The 21704-nt window shown below is 42.0% G+C and overlaps 1 long non-coding RNA gene across 1 annotated transcript; it reads right to left on the bottom strand.

Moving 5' to 3' along the window:
* Positions 1–847: 847 nt before the first annotated feature.
* Positions 848–20243, bottom strand: LOC122458516. Its single transcript, XR_006278557.1, has 3 exons — positions 20233–20243; positions 7502–7510; positions 848–981 (listed from the first exon to the last, which is right to left on the bottom strand). It is a non-coding gene; the product is annotated as an uncharacterized LOC122458516 (long non-coding RNA).
* Positions 20244–21704: the final 1461 nt, after the last annotated feature.

Raw genomic sequence — 21704 nt, 5'->3', positions numbered from 1 at the left:
AGACTAAATAATCCAAGTTCCCTCAGCCTGTCCTCATAAGTCATGTGCTCCAGCCCCCTAATCATTTTTGTTGCCCTCCGCTGGACTCTTTCCATTTTTTTCCACATCCTTTCTGTAGTGTGGGGCCCAAAACTGGACACAGTACTCCAGATGAGGCCTCACCAATGCTGAATAGAGGGGAATGATCACATCCTTCGATCTGCTGGCAATGTTCCTACGTATACAGCCAAAAATGCCGTTAGCCTTCTTGGCAACAAGGGCACACTGTTGACTCATTTCCAGCTTGTCGTCCACTGTAACCCCTAGGTCCTTTTCTGCAGAGCTGCTGTCTAGCCAGTCGGTCCCCAGACTGTAGCAGTGCATGGGATTCTTCCATCCTAAGTGCAGGACTCTGCACTTGTCCTTGTTGAACCTCATCAGATTTCTTTTGGCTCAATCCTCTAATTTGTCCAGGTCTGTCTGTATCCTATCCCTACCCTCCAGCATATCTACTTCTCATCCAAGTTTAGTGTCATCTGCATACTTGTTGAGAGTGCAATCCATGCCATCACCCAGATCGTTAATGAAGATTTTGAACAAAATCGGCTTCAGCTTTTTGAAGGCTGATGCCATTGTTTACATGTTAGTTTGAACGTTCCCAGGAAAGCTCAGATGTGGACTGGCATCTCCGAAAGTCCATTGTCAGTTAAGTGTTCTTGATTGGGCACTTACTGAGAATAGTCCTTTCTCAAGAAGCTGACCAAATGCTTCACTGAGGCTACTTAGAATCAAACACATTGAGATACAAGTACATAGCCAATATTCATAACTTCAAATACAAAAATGATACACACATGCAGAGAGCATAATCATAACCAGCAAACTACAACCTTTCCATAGACATCATACTTGACCTCCTCTGTACAAGACCTGGTGCAACCATAGAACCCTGGTTGCAACAATGATCTATACGGTAACAGTTCACGTCAATAATGTCACACACTGACCAAGGCTTAGCAATGATCCACAGTGGTGGTATAATTTACCTGGCAGATGAGAGCTGGGGGATGTTATGCCATGATTAGGGGATTGGTCCTGCTTTGAGCAAGGGGTTGGACAAGATGACCTCCTGAAGTCCCTTCCAATCCTGATATTCTATGATGCTATGTTTAAAAGTTATTTTATGGTAGACAAGATAATACAACTGATAGTCAAAAAAAACCCACATCATAATGGGGATTTTATTTAAACTGGAATAAATTTAACTGGATTCCACCTACCTACAACAACAAAAAATATATGTTACACACACACACACACACACACACACACACACACACACACAATAACTGACTACTAAGTGTACTTAAACAAATCTAAAGGAGTACTTGTGGCACCTTAGAGACTAACAAATTTATTAGAGCATAAGCTTTCGTGAGCTACAGCTCACTTCATCGGATGCATTCCGATGAAGTGAGCTGTAGCTCATGAAAGCTTATGCTCTAATAAATTTGTTAGTCTCTAAGGTGCCACAAGTACTCCTTTTCTTTTTGTGAATACAGACTAACACGGCTGCTACTCTGAAACCTGTCATTAAACAAATCTAATTCTCATATATATCTGTATGCAAAAGCTAGAGAGAGAGAGAGAGAGAGAGAGAGAGAGAGAGAGAGAGAGAGAGAGAGCTTTTGCATACAGATTATATATTATACATATTTAATCTATGTGCAAAGGTTATTATCTTATTTCTCCTAGTTCAAGGTTCCCCTTTCCCCAGATATCTCACTGGGTACTTCTAATGTCCAAGTCAGTCTTTGAACTCAAGTGCCTGTCTTGACTTCCTGAAGGGAGGGACTCAACTCCAGTGGGTGCACAGACCGGTGCACAGACCAGACCAGACTAATGGGATCCAAAAGAACATTGGTTCTCCTTTCCCAGGTCTCCAGGACCACAGGAATCAATTATAGGAAATACCCAGAGCTGATGCACAAGAACAGTAATGGATGCTTAGGAACATGCCATCATACATGGACTGCCTTGCCCAGCCAGCTTTAAACTGAAGAACCTGCACATCTGTCTGTCCTGCTCAACTTCAATCTCTCCACTGATACTGAGTCTCTCTCAGTCCCAGTTTCCCATCATCCCTTTGGCCATCCTCTCTCCTTCCATCTTTCTCTCTCAAGCTCCCCACTGCCAGCCACTGTCCCTCCACTGTTCCCCTCCAACTGTTACTCCCCCTCCCTCTGAGGGGAGGGGCTACCTCCTCTCCATAGAATAATGACATTGCATTCAGCCAGAACACACCCTAAGTCATATATACCCATACAGACTCGAATTACTTTACCATATTTATATTTGCATCTAGTAAAAAGTTAATGGTAATCACTTGTTTAACCTTTTTATCTCATTTCCCAGTATCCATTTTAAATCCCACATGGCGTTGGGAGGGAAGCGGGGGGGGGGGCTAGAAAAATGGCGTGGCTTCCATCTTCAATAGAAACACACCACATCCCACAGCTTGTAATAATTTAATTTGGCATCATCCAGAAATCCCCCACATTCTTACTATTAATAACAAAAAAGTGACCACAACATACCAATCTCTGACTCCAGACCTTGTTGTGCTGCTACTACTTCAGCTGTGGACAATTCCCCAGGACTGTCCCTAAACTGGGTCCTCCAAATATGGACCCAGAATGTGCTGTAGCTGCTCTGGCAGCACAGACTGATCCCGGACCAGTATCAGTAACAGGATTGCTCCTGGAGTTTGTTCCAGCCTGTCCCCCAGCAGTGCTTCCACTTCTAGGGATACAAGCTTTCCATCCCTGCTCAGAAGATTGCCTTGCAGCACTGCAGCTCAATTCCTCATAGAAGAGGCAGATAGATGGACAGTTCCCTGAGGTGCGGTTGTCAGCTCTGATTTGGCAGGAGGTAGTCTTGAGGCTCATGACTCCCTCCTGCCATAGATTGGCAGTCCGGTGGCTCTCCAGTTCTGCCAGCCTCTCCAAGATTCTTGAGTAGACATGCTCATTTCTTGTGCTCTTCCTGAATCCTGGGTCTTGCTCTCCTCACACCACAAATTTACCAGAATCTGGCTGTGTTACTTTGGCCAGTTAGCAGCTCACCAGATGTAGAGGGTTTTTTTTTTAGTGACATGCTTGGTTAACTGTATTTACAGCTGAGCAGTCCATGTGAAAATCAAGGGTTAAGCACCAACCAGCAGTATTCTGGTTGCTTTGGGAATGAAGTGGGTAGTTTGGCAAGAGAAGGGCCAGGACATACAAACTGAGGGGATTGTGGAATAGCATTGGTGTACTTTCTGAACAAAGCCTAACAACCCAGGCTTCAGCCATGTCTACAATGCAAAATAAGTGGGCTTGGACCTGCACCACGGTGGGACTCTGGCACCTGCCCATACACTTTGGGCAGGCCCACAGCCTGAAGATTTCTGGTACATTTCAGAAAGCTTAGTGTGTAGATGGCAGAAGAGTTTGGGTTTAAACCTGAGTGTAGGCCTGCATTTACTATGCAGTGTAGACGTACCCAAGAAGAGAGAAGATACATCAGATCATCCCCATTGTGATTCTATAAATACTTGTAATAAACTAATAAAAGACAAAGGACCAGATCCTCAGCTGGTATGACACAAGAATGGTCATACTGGCTCAGAAAAATGGTCCATCTAACTCAGTATTCCGTTTCCAGCAGTGTCCAGTACCAGAGCTTCAGTGAAAGTGTACAAAACAGGGCACTTGGAGTAATCCACCCCATCTTCCCCTCCTGTCTTCAGGCAGTCAGAGGTTTAGGGGCACCCAGAGCATGGGGTTGTGTTCCTGACAATCTTAGCTAATAGCTATTGATGATGGACCTATTCTCCATATACTTATCTTGTTCTTTTTTTAACCCAGTTAAACTTTTGGCCTATTTTGGGCAATGAGTTCCACAGGTTAAGTGTGAGTTGTGTGAAGAAGTCCTTTCTCTTGTTTGTATTAAACCTGCTGCCTATTAATTTTATTGAGTGACCTCTTGTTTTCATGGGAAAGGGTAAATAGCACTTCTTTCTTCACTTTTTCCACCATGCATGATTTTATAGACCTCTATCATATCTCCCTGTGTCAGGGGACACTCACCTCTTGAGTGCCTCCTAGAAGCAGAGTGTGGTACTGCAATCTTTTTCCCCTTCTTCCTGGCTCCCCCCCCTAGGTTGCCAGTCTCACTAGGTGGGTCTTCAGTGGCTCAGCCTTCAACAAAGTCACACAGTGAACATGAATGAAACCCTTCCAGAATAGCAAAGAGTTAAACTGTCTGCTGTCACCAGGGTCTTAAGCCTCATCTCTGGGTTCAGAAACCATGCCCTTCACTCTGGCTTCCCAATGCCTTTTTCCCCATTACTCTGGGTTCTAGCCCAGGAACCATATAAACATCAGCTACAGACTGCTTCCTCTAATTAGCTACTGCTGCATTCCCTGAGCCTCTTCCCATTCGGTCTCTTTACCTTCACCTGTTACCTTAGGGTTACAGCTCTCAGGTCCTCTCTCTCTCTCTCTCTCTCTCTCTCTCTCTCCTTGGGCCATTAAGTGGTACTATTTGAGTCCCTTTGGCCAGAGCAGATCCCCCTTAGTCCCAACTAGGCACAGACCTGCTCATGCCCTGCATCTCCTTTTATATGAGACTGCTGGGCATTGATTGGCTGGTTCCATGCAGCCTTTTTAGGCAAGCCTGGAGGACCTACCTTCACTGCTCCTTCCTGGGATGGGGTGTAGTAGAACTGCAGAGCCTCCAGGAGTGGGTCAGGTACACCCCATCACACTCCCCTTAGTCATCTCTTTTCTAAGATGAACAGTCCTAATCTTTTTAATCTCTCTTCATATGGAAGCCATTCCCTGATCATTTTTGTTGCCCTTCTCTGGACCTTTTCCAATTCTAATATATCTTTTTTGAGAGGGCAACCAGAACTGGAAACAATATTCAAGGTGAGGGAAAACCATGGATTTATATAATGGCATAATGATATTTTCCATCTTATTTTCTATCCATTTCCTAATAGTTCCCAATATTCTGTTAGCCTTTTTGACTGCTGCTGCCCAGTGAACTGAAGTTTTCAGAGAACTATGCACGGTGACACCAACATCTCCTTCTTGAGTGGCAACAGCTAATTTAGAACCCATCATTTTATATGTATAGTTGGGATTTTGTTTTTCAATGTGCATTTCTTTGCACTTATCAAGATTGAATTTCATCTGCCATTATGTTGCCCAGTCACCTAGTTTTGTGAGATCCCTTTAAAAAAAAAAGGAGTACTTGTAGCACCTTAGAGACTTACAAATTTATTTGAGCATAAGCTTTCGTGAGCTACAGCTCACTTTATCGGATGCATTTTTCCCTTTGTTCCCTTTGTAACTTTGTAACAAAGTTCCCTTTGTAACTCTTTGCAGTTGGCTTTGGACTTAACTATCTTGAACAATTTTGTATCATCTACAAACTTTGTAACTTCACTGTTCACTCCCCTTTCCAGATAATTTTTGAATATGCTGAACAGCACAGGTCCTAGTAAATATCTTGGGGGACCTTGCTGTTTACCTCAGTCCATTGTAACCAGTTACTTATCCATGAGAGAATCTTTCCTCTTATCACATCACTACTTAGTTTCCTCAAGAGCCCTTGATAAGGGACCCTGTCGGATGCTTTCTGAAAATCCGGTAGACTATCAATACATGTCCATATCAGCTGATTTCCACTAGCTAAGAATCTGTCTGAAAAGCTCAGTTGTATACACATAAAATAGCATGACAATGTGTACAGCTGCACAATTTATCTACACATTATGGGTGAGCTGCCAAACATGAAGTTGAAGGCCAATTCCCCATACTCCTTGAGTATTACAAGAACCATCTAGATCTAGGCATATTCTTGCTGTCATAGACTGCTCCTTCTCAGGGCAACCTCTAGTGGCAGGGGTCCCTCCCTCATTATTCCCTCTCAGGTTCCTTAAAAGACTCCACCACATGTTGTCTTGTGTACAATATTACCCCTACCAGTAATTAGCCAGTTTATTGTCCCATGCTGTGCAAAGTAGCCCTTGTATGGTGGGGTAGCTGCCCCACAGAGGGAGAAGGGGTTAAAAGCAACACCCACGAATCAGGAAAGGGCTTATTGAGCACAACAATAGGGGGAAGGCTTGCTGGAGCAGCCAATCAGGGCCGGTGAAGGCCATATATAAAGGGCTGCTCAGGAGAGCAGGCAGTAGTCTCTTTCTGCAATGGCAGTGGCAGCAAAAGCAAAAGCGTGAGCACTGCCAGGCTGGGGCCTTGCTACAAGGGCTGAAAAGGTGCTAAGGGAAGTGGCCCAGGGAAATAGGCAGCATGTTGGAGGAGGACAGTAGGTAGTAGAGTAGTGGGCAGGGCAGGGCTGGGTCCCGCCCGTCACTTGCATCCCACATGCCAATGAGGAAAGTGGCCGGTATCCAGACTGCAGTTTGCCTCTGAAGTGAGGGGCTGGACCTTGGATTCCATTGGCCACTGAGGCAAGTGGCAGGATTAAGGACTGCCAATTCCCCCAGAAGGAGGGGAGATACCAGAGTGGGGGCACAGCCAGAGGACCGTGACCAGAAGAGGATGTTGTGGTCCGGGTGTGACGTAGGTCCAAAGAGTGGGGACAGCAGTGATGGCAGGTATGACACCCCTGGCTGAAGGTGGACTGGCAGGGCCAGGAGCTAATTCCCAAGATGGCAAGCAGGAGGTGCCATGGTGGTGAGTTATGCCCTGTTATACCTTGAAAGATCAATATACAGTCCATTCTGCTCACATATAGAGCACATATCTCATATAAGTTCCCAAACTCAGTCTAATGACACCTCATACAATAGCTTTGGAAGCTTCTGTCATACCTAGGCTTCCTTCAGTTCCCACCTTGTTCTTGTATCACAACTGCTGCTCCAGCCCTTCCAGGTGGAGTTCTTTCCAGATGTCTTCCTGCTTCCAAACTTCTGCCCTAGGCCTCTCTCACTTTAGAGACTCCCCTGGCCTTCCCTAAGGCACTCCTTCCTGCCATTCCTGCTCCCCTCTGATCTTCCTAATCCTTAACAACCTGGCTATATAACCTCAGCTGCACTTGGTTAATGAACAGGGCTAGCCAGCCGCAGGCCCTTAAAGAGCAGGTCATGTTGTTTCACTTGCATTTTTAAAATGTTTTGGTCCTGTCACAAAGTAGTTACATTGGAAACCTCAACAGCCAGAATCTTCATCAGCCAGATTCCATTCATGCTATCAATGCTTATCAGTCACTGCTAGTAATTAGAAACTGATATTATACAAATAAAATCAGAAAAGTTTAAACATCATATTAGTTTATTGCGGAATGAGAATATTTTAAAAGAGCTCTGTGAATCTGCAGAAAGTGAATAAAAGGAAGATAAGAAATTTAAGTAAGAGAGAGGACAAAAATTATATGAATGTAGAGCAGGGTCTGAATGAGCTCTCCCCTCCCAGCTAGGTGGGAGCAAACCATATTTGCATGAGCACACCTATTCTGCCTAGATATTGAGCAGATAGAGCAGTGTTGCTTAAAGTGATCAACTTTGCCTGGTGTTGGGTTACAAATCACTTTAGTGCTGAATGCAGGGGTAGTGAAATGTTGTTGTTGTTATTGCATGAGTAAAGGGGAGCAGAACTGTACTTAACCAGTCCCAAAAGAGGGAGTCACCCTCATCTGACAGGACCTTGTTAAGCCAGGGGCTTGAATGCCAGACCCCTGTGAAAGTAAGAGGGATAGGAATAGGTATCCCAGCTAGGAGGTGTGGACTCTCTATAAGGGTCCCTGGTCTGGTTTAACCTGTTTCTCCCCACTGTTCAAAGATAGAGCTAAATAGGCTCTCTTAGGAGCCTTTTGTTGTTTTTATGGTCAAAAAAGCTTACAATCACTTGTGGTGGGATAGTGTTTCTGCCCAGCCTAAGAGCAGAAAATCATTATAGTTGGGTGGAACCTCAGATACTGACCTGCAGAGGTCACAGCAGGAAGGCAGCTGGCAGAAGATGACTGGCAAGTGGAACACAGTGGCAAGGCGGTGAGCAGAGCAGAATGAGTGGTGGGCAGAGCAGCCAATGGAGAGGAATGGTGGTTGGCAAGGAGATGAGCTGAGAAGAATGAGCTGCTGGCAGGGTGGCCAGCAGAGAGGAACCGGGGCTGGTGAGGGGGCCAGTGGAAAGCAGCTGTGTCTGGCGGGGCAGCCAGCCAAAGTAAGTGCTCAGATGACAGAGCAAGCAAGGTGCCTTCTTCCCTGCATGGGAGGTGAATTCTCACAAATGCACCTTGAACCCTGGATCCTCACTCACCCTGGACCAAGGACAGCCCCTGTGAGTAGGGTATGGTGAGGGAGCATAGGGAGGCACAGTAAAGGAACTTTTGGTTCTAGAACTCAGGAACATGAGGTGGAAAGCACTTCCCCATGCACTCTGGGGTGAGTGTCCTGCTCACAGTTTTATGATCATGAATCCTGCTTGTTGTATTTTTCCTAATTAATGTCAGGTGACTTCCCTCCTTTCATTAAAAGTTTCTTTTCTACACACAGATTCTGTGCTTGTGAGAGGGGAATTACTGCCTCTCAGAGGCACTCAAGGATGGGGTGTAATTTTCCCAGATTACTGAGTGGGGGGTCAAGCCAGTTCTGTGTTGTATTGTGTATGTTGTGTTGTGTTCTGTGTTGTACTGTTGAAAAGGAAGCCATAGATATTGAACCTGGCACTGGTAACTGCTGGCTCCACTTTGCAGAAGGGTTATCAGAGATTGGGATGATGAAGAATCTGAGGTATGGGGCAGCCAAATATTGACAGGAGGTGCATATAAGCACCCAGCTGAAAGCTTGATGTCAACAGCAGGAGTGCAACCCCACAGAGAGGCTCAGTGGCAGGTCCATCATGACCAGACCCATGAAAGAGCGTGCAGGGAGGAAACGAGGGGTCAGAAAATATGACCAACATGTTTGTGTTTATACCTCATGGCCACACTGTGGGAATTGTCCACACACTCTGCACAGATTATTTGGTCTCACAACAAAACTAAGCTGTGTGTGGGGAGATTGTGCATGGGGCTGCTTCCAGCTACAATACAGGTGCACATAAATGCTATATGCGGCCTGTATAGAGCACGTGCACCCATTTGGGGGTCCATTCCATCTTTTTCAGGAATTTGACCCCATAATACATTTTAACTGTGTATTACATCTCTCATGTATGTCCACTTATCCAAAATGAACGAATAAATGTTTTTGATGTGTAAATAAGATATGTTGGTCCAAAAAATCATATCAATTGTCTCTATCCTTAATTATATCCATAATACGGATTGGGAAATTATTGATATTTGAATTTAGAACAAAGATCTGTAAAAATCTGTGCAGCAATGGATTTTCAAGTGTATGGTGAACACCATTTTTTTAAAAATTGACATTTATCACATCACAGAACTTAACTTTACTACAGTGTTTGTGACATTCCCTTTACTGAGCGTGGGAAATGGCATAATAGCTCAACTAATTTCGCCACTGAGGGCTGCAAATGTACCATTTTTAGCAGTGTCCTTTTTAATACCTGCTAATTTAATATATGTTCACCATGGCTAGGTTTAGTACAACTGCCTCACTAGGGCACATATGGTAATATATTCAGGTGTAACACAGATCAACCTAGACCTTCACTTGTCTCCACCTCCAGCCACCCTACCCCGTGTCAGAAATCATCTAATACTAGGCAACACTGAACAACTGGCACCTACTGTGAGTTAGGAAAAAGAAATTTCCCTGTCACTCTGCTCCTTAGTTACCAAACTGAACTAACTCTGTGTGTGTGTGTGTGTGTGTGTGTGTGTGTGTGTATCACCCTGATATTCACACTACTTAGATGTATATTCCCAAACAAAAATATTAAGTTCAAATTGAAAAAGTCAATAATTGTAAACAAGAAAAAACATTACAATTTTAAAAATCCAAGTACTGGAATAATTTTTTTCATAGTATGGATCATATCTTACTAGAGAGATTCTGATGAATTATCTACCCTTCAATTCACAATTACACAAGATCTGTGTCAATTACAGCATTGGCTGGCCTGGACAAATAGGAAAATATTTAATTTATTTTTAACTTCTTCAGTGCTATTTAGCAGCGAGAAACAAGGAAGCGAGCCAGCACTATATGACCAGCCAGCTTGCTGCAGGCTACCAACAAGAAAGAACTAACCACAGCTTCTGCATTAGAAACCTCAATATGGCCGTAAGAATTAGTTAATTAATATAAACAGTAGTCATTTGTCTCTAATATAATATAAAACAGCTTGTAAATAATTTGAGATACTTTACAAAATCAGAAGTTACATGATACTATCTCTAGACAATTAATGGCACCAATAGTCCTTCATTCATACTTTCTCTTTCTTTGCTATTAAGTTTGTTTATTTATAATCACATAAGGTTGGCTCACCTATGTATGCAATCAGAACAGGAAGCAGTTTCTTGAGTAAACATATTTAAAACATACATACGCCATTCATATTTTCCATTATTGATACAAGCCAGTCCCTCACTCACCAAATAAGTGAGGCATGTAAACAGAAATAAGTGTTACTGCTAAAAACCTCAGCCCGCTTTGGCTTCTCTGTTTACACTTTTTGCATTTGCAAAGGAAATTTGTATGGAGCACAAATACTGCTAGCTCCTGTTTGCTCAACCAAAGTTATTTAATAGCCTACTCTAGCTACATAGTATGGGGTCAGGCAGCTCAAGGGAGCAGATGATAAGCAGGCGGGGAACCTATTCTAACATGTAAGAAAACAGGCTGTTTAACAGAAATGAGGCGCTGTAAGTAGCTGGTTTGGATTTGGGTTTTTTTTTGGATTTTTTTGCCTTTGTCTGTTCCTAGAATTACTGGCAAGGAATACATGCACAGAAAGAGCCCAGTGAGTGGGGAGGGGCCTGAAGTCTGTAAACACAACACCATCTGCCTGCTTGGGTGTGGAGGACAGTTACCATCACTAGGTTTCTGGCTAGCTGCCTGGTAAATGGGGGCTGTTTACTTGTTTTGGATGAAGGAGATTTGTGGATATGTAGGTAGTTGCTTTTAAAGTGCTTTTAAGGCACTGAATAAAACACGTTTACTTTTGTGGAAACTAAAACTTGTTTTCCAGGCTTGCTTTCTGTTAAATATCCCATGTGTCCTTGACACCCCACTGGCAGTGTCTCATTGCAGTTACATATGCAAGCAGGGGCAGCATTTCACAAAAAATCAGTCCCAAATAGCATCATGAATGAGAGAAACTAGGCAATTATTTGTTTCAGAGTATCAGCCGTGTTAGTCTGTATCCCCAAAAAGAAAAGGAGTACTTGTGGCAGCTTAAATTTGTTAGTCTCTAGGTGCCACAAGTACTCCTTTTCTTTTTAGGCAATTGTTTCCATAATGACCATGTCCAAGGGCAGGGGAGTGGGGCAAAAAGTGGATTAAATTATCAGCATATAGCCCTGTTAAGGCTGAATCCCCACGCTGTCACTCTGAGTGCAAGAAGTGGGGGCCCACAAGGATTTTAAAAATTAGTACTTGCCACTTCAGGCTTATATTAAACTCCCAAGGTTACAGCTTCTCTCTGACTTTGGCTTGGTAAATGCTGCCACCACCCAAATGCAAAAAAAAAACCCTTGGGGTACCCTCTCAGCCCTTTCTGAGGAAGAGCTGAGAGAGAAAACAAAGGAAATTCCAAATTAGCTGCCACCAGCTAATCAAACAGCACAAACCTTTTAGGACACCAAAAATCCAATCTTTTTCTTAAAAAAAGGTAAATTTTATTTAAAAACAAAAAGAAAAAAATACATCTGGAACTTAGGCTTTTGCTAGATTTTAAAAGAGCAATTCCAAAAATTAAGCACCCAAAATAGCTTTCTGGGCGGGGGGGGGGGGGGGGGGGTTTCAGCTTAAAGGTCACAAGCAAACCAAAACATCTGGGGTTAGCACAGAAGAGTCCACAAGCCAATAAGAATAAAAGAAATAACCCTAATCACATCTTTTTAGACATTCCCTAATTTTACTTACATATCTGAGGCTCCAGATAAGTAGGTTTGAGGTATGAATTGACAATCTATAATCATATCTGGCTTAAAGCTGGTTACAACATTACTGCAGCCCAGAGAACAACAGACAAAGGGCAAGTTTCTTTCCCAAATTTAAAAGTTCTAGCCTTCCCATTGGCTCTTTTGGTCAGGTGCCCACTCCTTTTCTTTTACCTGTGGGCTTGTTAACCCTTTACAGATAAAGCAAGCAGAGAACAGACACCAAGAGGGATTTTACAGCTAACTGGCTGGCTGGGTGTCCATCAAAAGGAGCTACTCCCCCTTCATGTATCACAAGCCCTATGAAATATGGGGATGGGAGGCAAACAAAGGCCTGGGGGTGATAATTGCTCCGTTCCCTCATAGCAAATGATGCCATTGTGTGTAAGGTACAAAGGACATTCTGTGAGAGGCTCAGAATTCTATGCAAGGGACATGGGGAAGTGCACATAAAAGCTTCTTTATAGTCAAAGGATAAAAAGAAGAAAAACCTACAAATACAGAAAATGGATTACCACTAGTTGCATTAAGGTGTCATTTCCAAGATTCTAGGCAGGTGTATATTTGTGTAGCCCCTCTGAGTGCACAAAGTTCAGGGCATCAAAGAATCAGGCCTCAACAGCTCCTATTTTGGCACCTAAATGAAATGGTCAGATTTTCAAAGGTCAGCAGGAGCTGCTGAATACTGAACAGCTTTGCAAATCTGGCCACTTCTGAATGGGAACTGAGCCCTTTCAGAAATCTCACACCAATCAAGGGTACTCAGCATTTTTTAAAATCTGGACCTTAGTTGTATGTGGTGCTTTGACAATAATGTCAACACACCACAAATCATACTTAAATAGTCTTCCAAACCATAACCTTCAAATCTGGGTGCCCAGACATAGCTATCTAAACAAGTGGCCTGATTTGCAGAGATACTAAGCATCTGCAGATCCTTTCAATGGGAGCTGGAGGTGATATTAGTTATCTTTCAGGAGATGTTCAAATACTACAGTTATAAGCTGTGTTACAAGAACCGAGACAGATAGCTGCTTAGTACTTTTGATATTCAAGCCATTTATTTAGGTTTCTAAATATGTAGTTAGATGTCGAACTTTAGGCAGCCACTTTGAAAATATTGGCTCTACTATTCTAAGACAGGGAAAGGCACTTCCCTGTTATTCCAGATGTCAACCAGGGAGAACCATATATGCCAGAGAGTTGCCTTTGCCTTCCTTGATACTTAAAGAAAAGTGAAGGCCATTTCTGGCATATAATACCCTCCCATAATGTTGTAAATCAACCAGAAGATATGAGAAAAGGCACTAGCCTGAGGACTTTTCAGAATGATGAACTCATTTAGCTCTCTACCTTTAAAGTTCCTATATATACACATCCCACAAAGAAACAAAAAGAGAGACTAGAAAGGACACATTAAGCTTAGTTCCTTTGGGATCTGGGATGACCTTACTGTACAATGTAGACATTTGTGCCATATTTAGAAGCATAGCAGATACACTGAAGCCATTTATAATTTAAAAAGTATAAAGAATGACCTATTAAGAATCAGGATCAGGATTTTTACTATAGATTTAAAAAAAAAGACCTAAGATATTATCTGGGGGGGAAAACATTTTCTCGTGTTTCTCTGGTAATGAAACTTTCTATACAAAACAATTTATTGTTTAGTACACTTTCACTTCACTTTACAAGTTGGAAGTTCAAAGTCATTTTTTCACTACAGTGTTTGCTGCCATGGGAAGGAATGATCTCAGCAACAAAGGCATTATAAGATGCAGCAAGTGAATCTGGGACAGTGTTCCCCAGGTAAATGGCTTTTCAAAGAGAAAAATGCCAACAGACACATTATTTCACGGGCCAAAAAAAAAAGGCATAGAGTGTATGACTTCAACAATCCAGCCCAAACACAGCAGCTGACTCAAAACTAGGCAGATCTCTGAGAGCCTGATTCTGCCACCCTTTCTTATACTGAGTAGTACCTTACTCTATGCCCTTTGATTAAATTAGTACAGTGATTCTCATGCTTATTGTACAGCTTCACTCTTCATTATGGAATCTTGATTTTCATTTGCATATCTTTTTGCTGGTTTTCCACTGAAGATATTAATCCTCCTGTCATTCTGTCCATGTGTTTTTAATTAGGTTGGATTGTATTTTAATACATTAACTCTTTTAGGATATTTATGTTCTATATTCCTGCGTGTGCTTACCATGTTTTTTTATTGGTGAATAATCATAAAAAGATGCAGAGGAGGAAGGGATATATATGATTCATTGCAAATCATTGTTACGGTGTGTAGACTTTTACACCTTCTGGAAACAGAGAAGAGCCAGAATCCAAATGCCCATCACTTGGAATGTTTTATGTAACACCTTTATTACATGCAGGATGTCAAGTCTTCTTTACTTGCAAGTTCGCAGATGACACTAAGCTGAGGGGAGAGGTAGATATGCTGGAGGGTAGGGATAGGGTCCAGAGTGACCTAGACAAATTGAAGGATTGAGCCAAAAGAAATCTGATGTGGTTCAATAAGGACAAGTGCAGAGTCCTGCACTTAGGAAGGAAGAATCCCATGCACTGCTACAGTCTGGGGACTGACTAGCTAAGCAGCAGTTCTGCAGAAAAGGACTGGGGATTACAGTGGAGGAAAAGCTGAATATGAGTCAGGAGTGTGCCCTCGTTGCCAAGAAGACCAATGGCATATTGGGCTGTATTAGTAGGAGCGTTGCCAGAAGATTGAGGGAAGTGATTATTCCTCTCTATTCTGCACTGGTGAGGCCACACCTGGAGTATTGCATTCAGTTTTGGTCTCCCCACTACAGAAGGGATGTGGACAAATTGGAGAGAGTCCTGCAAAGGGCAACAAAAATTATTAGGGGGCTGAGGAAAGGCTGAGGGAACTTGCGTTATTCAGTCTACAGAAGAGAAGAGCGGGAGAGGATTTGATAGCAGCCTTCAACTACCTAAAGGGAGGTTCCGAAAAGGATGGAGCTAGGCTGTTCTCAGTGGTGTCAGATGACAGAACAAGGAGCAGTGGTCTCAAGTTGCAGTGGAGGAGGTCTAGATTGGATATTACGGAAAAAACTATTTCAATAAGAGGGTGATGAAGCACTGGAATGGATTACCTGGGGAGGTGGTGAAATCTCCATCCTTAGAGGTTTTTAAGGCCTGGTTTGACAAAGCCCCGGCTGGGATGAGTTAATGGGTGTTGGTCCTGCTTTGAGCAGGGGATTGGACTAGATGACCTCCTGAGGTCTCTTTCAACCCTAATATCCTATAATCAAAGGAGACTCGGATAAATGAGGACATTCAAAATAAGTTTTATGGACTCTTCCTTTAACACACCACTAGCAGCATCCTCTTAAGAAACTTAATTCAGTATCTTCCTAAACTTCTACCTGTACTAAATTTTACTGGCAGCACAGTCCAAGGTCAATTGATCTGTGAGCTATATCAGTAGTCAAATGCAAAATGGAACACTTTGATTTTTCAACAGCTATTCTCCACTGAATCTCAAGTCATAATTGTTTTGGATAGATGTTACTAAGAACCCTAAGTACTGTGTTCTGTCAGCTTTACTCAAAAAGTTATACCTTGAATTCCATGGAGCTATATGGTTACCAGCTGAATAAGGTTCCTACTCTTTGTGTACAGAAGGCAAAAGTCTAGCCCTAAACTTCATAGTTTTTTGTTAACCACTTTGGCCTGTATTTAAAACTGTTCAAGTAGTGTATTACATTGATGTTGGTAACTATAGTTATGTCATTAAGTACTTCTTATTCCATATATCTGAGAAGTTTGAAACTGAAGGTTTTATTGAATATTGGACTGAAACCTAGTATGTATGATGATGACTAAGATGCATTTTTTAAAAAGACATTTATTGTTTCTTTGGCTCAGTAGAAACAAAATGTGGTTTGGGATTCATTATTCCTTTTCAAAATCTTACACTGGCATGTATTGTAACTTCAGTTTCTTTTCTTTCCCTCCCCCCAACCAATATAGTACCTAGAGCTGGAACTGAGGAAGAACTTGTTTTCTTCTTGCTAAGCCAGTTCAATCAATACAGACAGAGAAAGTGAGCTGTAGCTCACGAAAGCTTATACTCTAATACATTTGTTAGTCTCTAAGGTGCCACAAGTACTGCTTTTCTTAAAGAGAAGTAAAGTTTCCCTTCAGTGTTAGATATTGATCATTCAAGCCATGATGGTGACATCTATTATTATTTCAGATATAAATTCTTGAATCTCTCTTCTCAATTGCATTATTGCCTTAGTGAGTGTCACGCTGTCTGGAGAGGCTCATGACCAAGATTGCCAAACTCAGGGCAGACTGTCAAAATGAGGGCAAACATCCCAATCTGATGGTATGTTCTACAATTAGATTTCACCAACCCAGTGAACTCCTTGATCACTGTAACAGTCTGACTATGGAGTCACAGACAGTCTTCTTGGGCTGTCCAGTCTATCTTGCCACCCAAGCAAGCTGGACTTAGTGATAAATGATCACTTGCACCAAAAATCACAAAATATTCAGTTTGCTCCCCATCCCAAGAGACCAGTCGCTTACCCAAGGTCAATTTGGTACCTTAGATCTCACACCAAAGCCACAGCCTGCAGCCAATCCTGTAATAAACTAACTAAAGGTTTTATTGACTAGGAAAAAGAAATGAGAATTATTTACAGGTCCAAGCAAGCACAGATGAGTTAGAATCTATATCCTAAAAGTGACAGAGTTGTAATTATCTGTCAATTGAAAATGTCTTTCAAGGTGAAAGGAGGGGTAACCTTGGGGATCTCTTCTTTAGATCAGAATCTCCATACCTGTGAGAGTTCAAACAGCAAACAGATTAAACTTTTTCATGTTAGCTATTTTTATTTCTCTCTTCCAGCATTCAAACTGATGGGATGAGGCCTTCTGCATGTAATTTTCCATGGGTGAATGGGCAATCAACAAAGCTTTTGTCCTGCAACAGCCCACTTAATCTTTGATAGCCCTCCTGGATTGGCAAGGGAGCCACTCTTCCCATCTGAGTTCACAAGTTCAGAGCAGATATTTTTAAAATTATAAAACATATTTTACCTTGTAGCATGGAAAACAGACATTACAAGTAAGATTAGTGCATGCAGCAACTTACAAGGATTTTACAGAGTCTAAACATATCCTTACAAGTCTAACAACTACAGACGTGGCAAGAGCTGGCACCAGGTTTACCAGCGTCACAGTGAGTGTTACTTCATTAAACTATCTGGAGCTCTCTAAGAGCTAGACTGTGCTACTAGCACATCATCTATAGTAAGGGATCATATGGAGCTGCCCTGACCCAGAAAACCTCTTTGAAGGGGGAGCATGTTAAATGCTACACCTTTTTGGGGGGTGCAACATACTGTCCACTACTTACATGGCCAGCCAGCTCTACCAATTGGTACATGCAGGGGTCATGCTTTACCTCTAGCAACATCTCCACCGAGTTCACTACTCTTGCCTCTCCTCTCTTTGGGGACCCCATTCATGGTAAGGAAACTATTTAGGGATCAATCCTTGCAGTTCCTGAACTGCACTCTATACTCCCATGTAGGGTCTATGCAGCATCTAGTCCTAGATAAACACATCAGTGGCAGGAGAAAGAGGAGCAGTGTCTCTCTCTCTCACACACACACACACACAACATTTGACACAATTATGAGCACGAATAATTTGGGGATGTAATTCTGTGCCCACAGTTAGTCATATGAACATCAAGTATCTGAATGTGCCAGTAAATCCAGTACACTATCTAAGCACCAAGTGACAGTAAATGTGGGTGGAAGTAACTGTGGGAACAAAAACTGCACCCAGAGTTATTTGCACCTGCTGTTTCCGGTTGCAAAAAGGGAGGTCATCCTTTGAAATTTTGGTTGGAGCTGAGGTGGCTAGCTGGTTTGCCTTTGTGCCACCACTGTAAGCATAAATGGGGCTGTTATCCAAAATGTGTCACATGGTTTGTATCTCACCAGAGTCTCAAGTTGGTGTTTTCTTTGATTTTCCATTTTGTGGAGGAGATATCCACACCTTCCTTGTGTGGTCCAAACATGGTTGAGTGCAGTCTACTGCCTATGGGGAAGGCAGAATCCCAGGATTTCTTTCACTGGATCTTCAATCAAGTCTTTGTTTGGGATGTCACAAGCAGTCCACAATTTGAGCCAATGAGTGCTGGCATCCTTTCCATTGGCCGGTAACATTGGTGTGTATCCAGAAAGGCTTCCTGGATTTCAGTCAGGAGAGTTTCGAGTCAAGAGAGTGGTACTGAATTGAGGTCTTGGTGTATTGGCAGGTCTGGAGCGGCCAGTATCTTGTTATACTCCTGGACCATAGAGGTGTGAGAAGACTGAATTAAGGACTCTGATTTTGTCGTCTTTCCTATTCATGTTCAGACTTGGCTTGCTTTAAGTATCTATTGTTTCTCTTTAAAGCTGTCTGAGAGCCAGTGGAATCCCCTGAAATCTCTTTTAGTTTCAGAGACACTTTGTAGCATAAGCAATTACCTGATGTTCTAAAGCAGCTTTCCTACACTTACACTTCTACAAGTATTTATATTGTACAAGCACATTTCTCTTTGTAGTTTCTTCCTTTTGCAAAATCTCAGAAAACTTTATGATCCAATTAATTGCTTCAATGGAAAGTAAACAAGGGCTATTGTCTCCATCTCCCCATTAGTAATAACTATAACCCAGCACATATTTTGACAGGTTTTCACACGCAGTTGGAATATTGTGCCAATTAACTTTCTGTATTAGAAAGTACATCCCTCCTTTTACCCCACAATCTTTTTGTCCAGTGAGTAGGCTGCATAGTTCTGGAAGTCCCTCTTGCCCTTTCCAGGGTTCTTAGTTATAATTTTTGGACATGTGTGCATTATGGAGCTATTCGGTCATTTTCAAAAAATTACATTTTTTAAATGTTAGTTAGTTTATTCCCATGGGAACCATTAAAAGTAAATAAATAAATATCGATTTAATATATTATCCTTAATGTTTAGAGGAAAAATATATTGTTTTAGTACAAATTGAATAAACTGAATTAAATGCATGCACAAAACTGCTAGTACAATTTTAAGTAAATTAAATGCATGCACAAACACATAGTAACAGAAGAATAAATGAAAAATGTTTTGAATTTTAATTTTGAGAAAAATCTTCATTTTGACAGTAAAATTCTAAATATAATTAAATAATTGCACAATAAACACAAGATGATAGTGACATAGGAAACTCTAACCTTTGAGTTACTCATATACAGATGGGGGCACAGATGTTTAGAGCTTCCTTTCAGAATTGTCCAAGAAAGGTTTATTTAAAAGCATATAAAGAAAACACAGCAAAAGAAGAGAGTCAGCTTACCCCATTGTGCATTGCCAGCTCAATGGTAGAAACCTTGGTTCTGGGAGCTTGCAACAAACCATGCCCTGTTGGTTGAGCTAGTTGGAATGTATTGCTTATCTTTTAGCCTTTCTCAGAATTATGTTATCACTTTTCCTGATCTAACTGGGAAATGTCTATGCCGATGCCATTGTCTACATGTTATTAGTAGCCATAGGCCTGTTTGAAAAAAGCATCTCTTTTGTTGAGCCAGTCAGGAATGGCATGACCTTTTACATTCACAACTCAGATAATAAGTTTAATCAGAGACAGTTAGAAGACCTCCTCACCTTAACCTGTGGTTACCATTGTATAATTTTCTAATCAAACCATCATAAGGGATTATCTTTAGATCAGATTTTTAAATTGTATACTGATTTGGCAGAAAATGACCAGATGATGGTTCAGTTTGTAAAAGCAAAACAAAAAAAGTTAGGCATGTTCAGACAAACTCCAAACATATTTCAACATGTCCAGACTTGTCTGTCTCATCATGAGTTTAAAGGTGTGCATCAAGAAAGCACCCAAACAGCTGAGGTTTAAAAAAAATACAATGTTATTTCTGGTCCGATATTTGTTTTACAGTATTATGGAGTTAACCAATCAGGTCTTTTAAACATCCACCATTTTTAGGAGGCACATTTCTGAAAGAATTGATGCCGTTTTCAACGAAGGCCCCCTTCCAGATTCTATAACCAAATCTAGACATTCTAAAAACTCTTTACAGGTGTGAGGTTCCCATGAAGAGGTAAACACATTCAGAACTGCTGTCCTTTTCATAAAAACAAACAAAAAAAAATCCCAAACTTTAGGCTGTCTTACGTTAGAGAATAAACCTCGGTAACCACACTGACTAAATCAAATATGCTACATACCACATCAGCTTCCCCCAGTGCAAGAAGCTTCTTTTATCATCCTAATAAGAGACATCTCTGTATTAGTTCAGTTTATTTAGTACCTCAGCATTTTTCTTACAGCACACATTTACGCTCTCCACAGCCTCTCAATTGATAGCATCAGATGAATCCCTCCCAGATTCAGGAGCCTGGTTTTAATCTTGTTTAGGAAGAAAGAAGCTTTACTTTAGTTTCGTCTTTCACCTTGCCTAGCAAATACCAGGTATCTCTGAAGTACACTGTCACAAAGTTTAGCCTTTTCATAGTCAGATAAACCAGTTCCTTGAAGAATGTTTTCATTTAAGAATTCAGCTACCACATTGCTGTGGTCTTGACATTTCCTTCACCACCAGAACCCCCTCTTATTTGTTCTAGTTGGTGGCTCAGAACCAGATACATTTTTCACTGTGTTCTATAATCAATTATTTAAAAGCCCTATTAGCAGGGGGATAACAAAGGGCCAATCTCACCTTCCCCACCCCCAGAATGCCTTACTATTTGCATCTTTCTTTTGAGGGATAAACTGAGCAATAAAAGGCTATCACTCCTTTTTACTAAGTTTATTTGTTGTTTCAGGGAATGTTTCCTTTTAAGGTGTTGAGTATACTTCTGAGAAATCATCAGAGGTGGTGCACAAGATAGCCTTCCCCTGCTGCACGGTGGATTCGATGAGCAGTTTTAAGAGTCCAGTTTTTCCACATCCAGATATAATCATTGGGGCAGGGGCATGTTCAAAGGGGGATGAGCAGGGGCACAGCCCCCACTCCAATAATCAGTGAGGGACACAGTACTCCCCCAGCTCCAGGGCTGCAGCAGGGATAGAGGACTACCCCTGCCCTGGGGCTTGGCGGGGACAGAGCCGCAGCCTTGGAGCTGGGGGAGTCCTTTCTCCCCACCACAGCCCTACATAGAGGGAGTTCTAAACCCCTCATCGGGGCCCTGGGGCTGAAGGAGCTCGCTCTCCTTTCTACAGCATGTGTGCCTACTTGGTTTGCACGTTTCCCCCTGCACCACTGCATTATGTTAAGGAGCCTGTGTTCGAGGTGGATTACAGCTACAGTTCAGAGGTAGTACTAGAATAGGGAAAAAACAGCAGTTTTTTAAAGAAAAAATCACCATGATGAACATAAGAAAATTCTTTTAAAACATGTCCTCAACATCTGAGGTTCAGCGGTCTGATTATCAAGAGTCGAGACCTTCCTTAACTTCCACGAAGAAAACCAAGACCTTCACAGACGTTTCAGCCCAAGGCAGTGCTTCAACTAGCAGCTTCAGCAAGAGAACTGAATATATAGCAACTGAAACAACATTAATTACAGGAGCTGAAGTTTCTCTAATGTG

The sequence above is a fragment of the Dermochelys coriacea genome, chromosome 2 (genome assembly GCF_009764565.3).
Source record: "Dermochelys coriacea isolate rDerCor1 chromosome 2, rDerCor1.pri.v4, whole genome shotgun sequence".
Taxonomy (NCBI): Eukaryota; Metazoa; Chordata; order Testudines; family Dermochelyidae; genus Dermochelys; species Dermochelys coriacea.
This window is presented reverse-complemented; position numbering and strand designations above follow the sequence as displayed.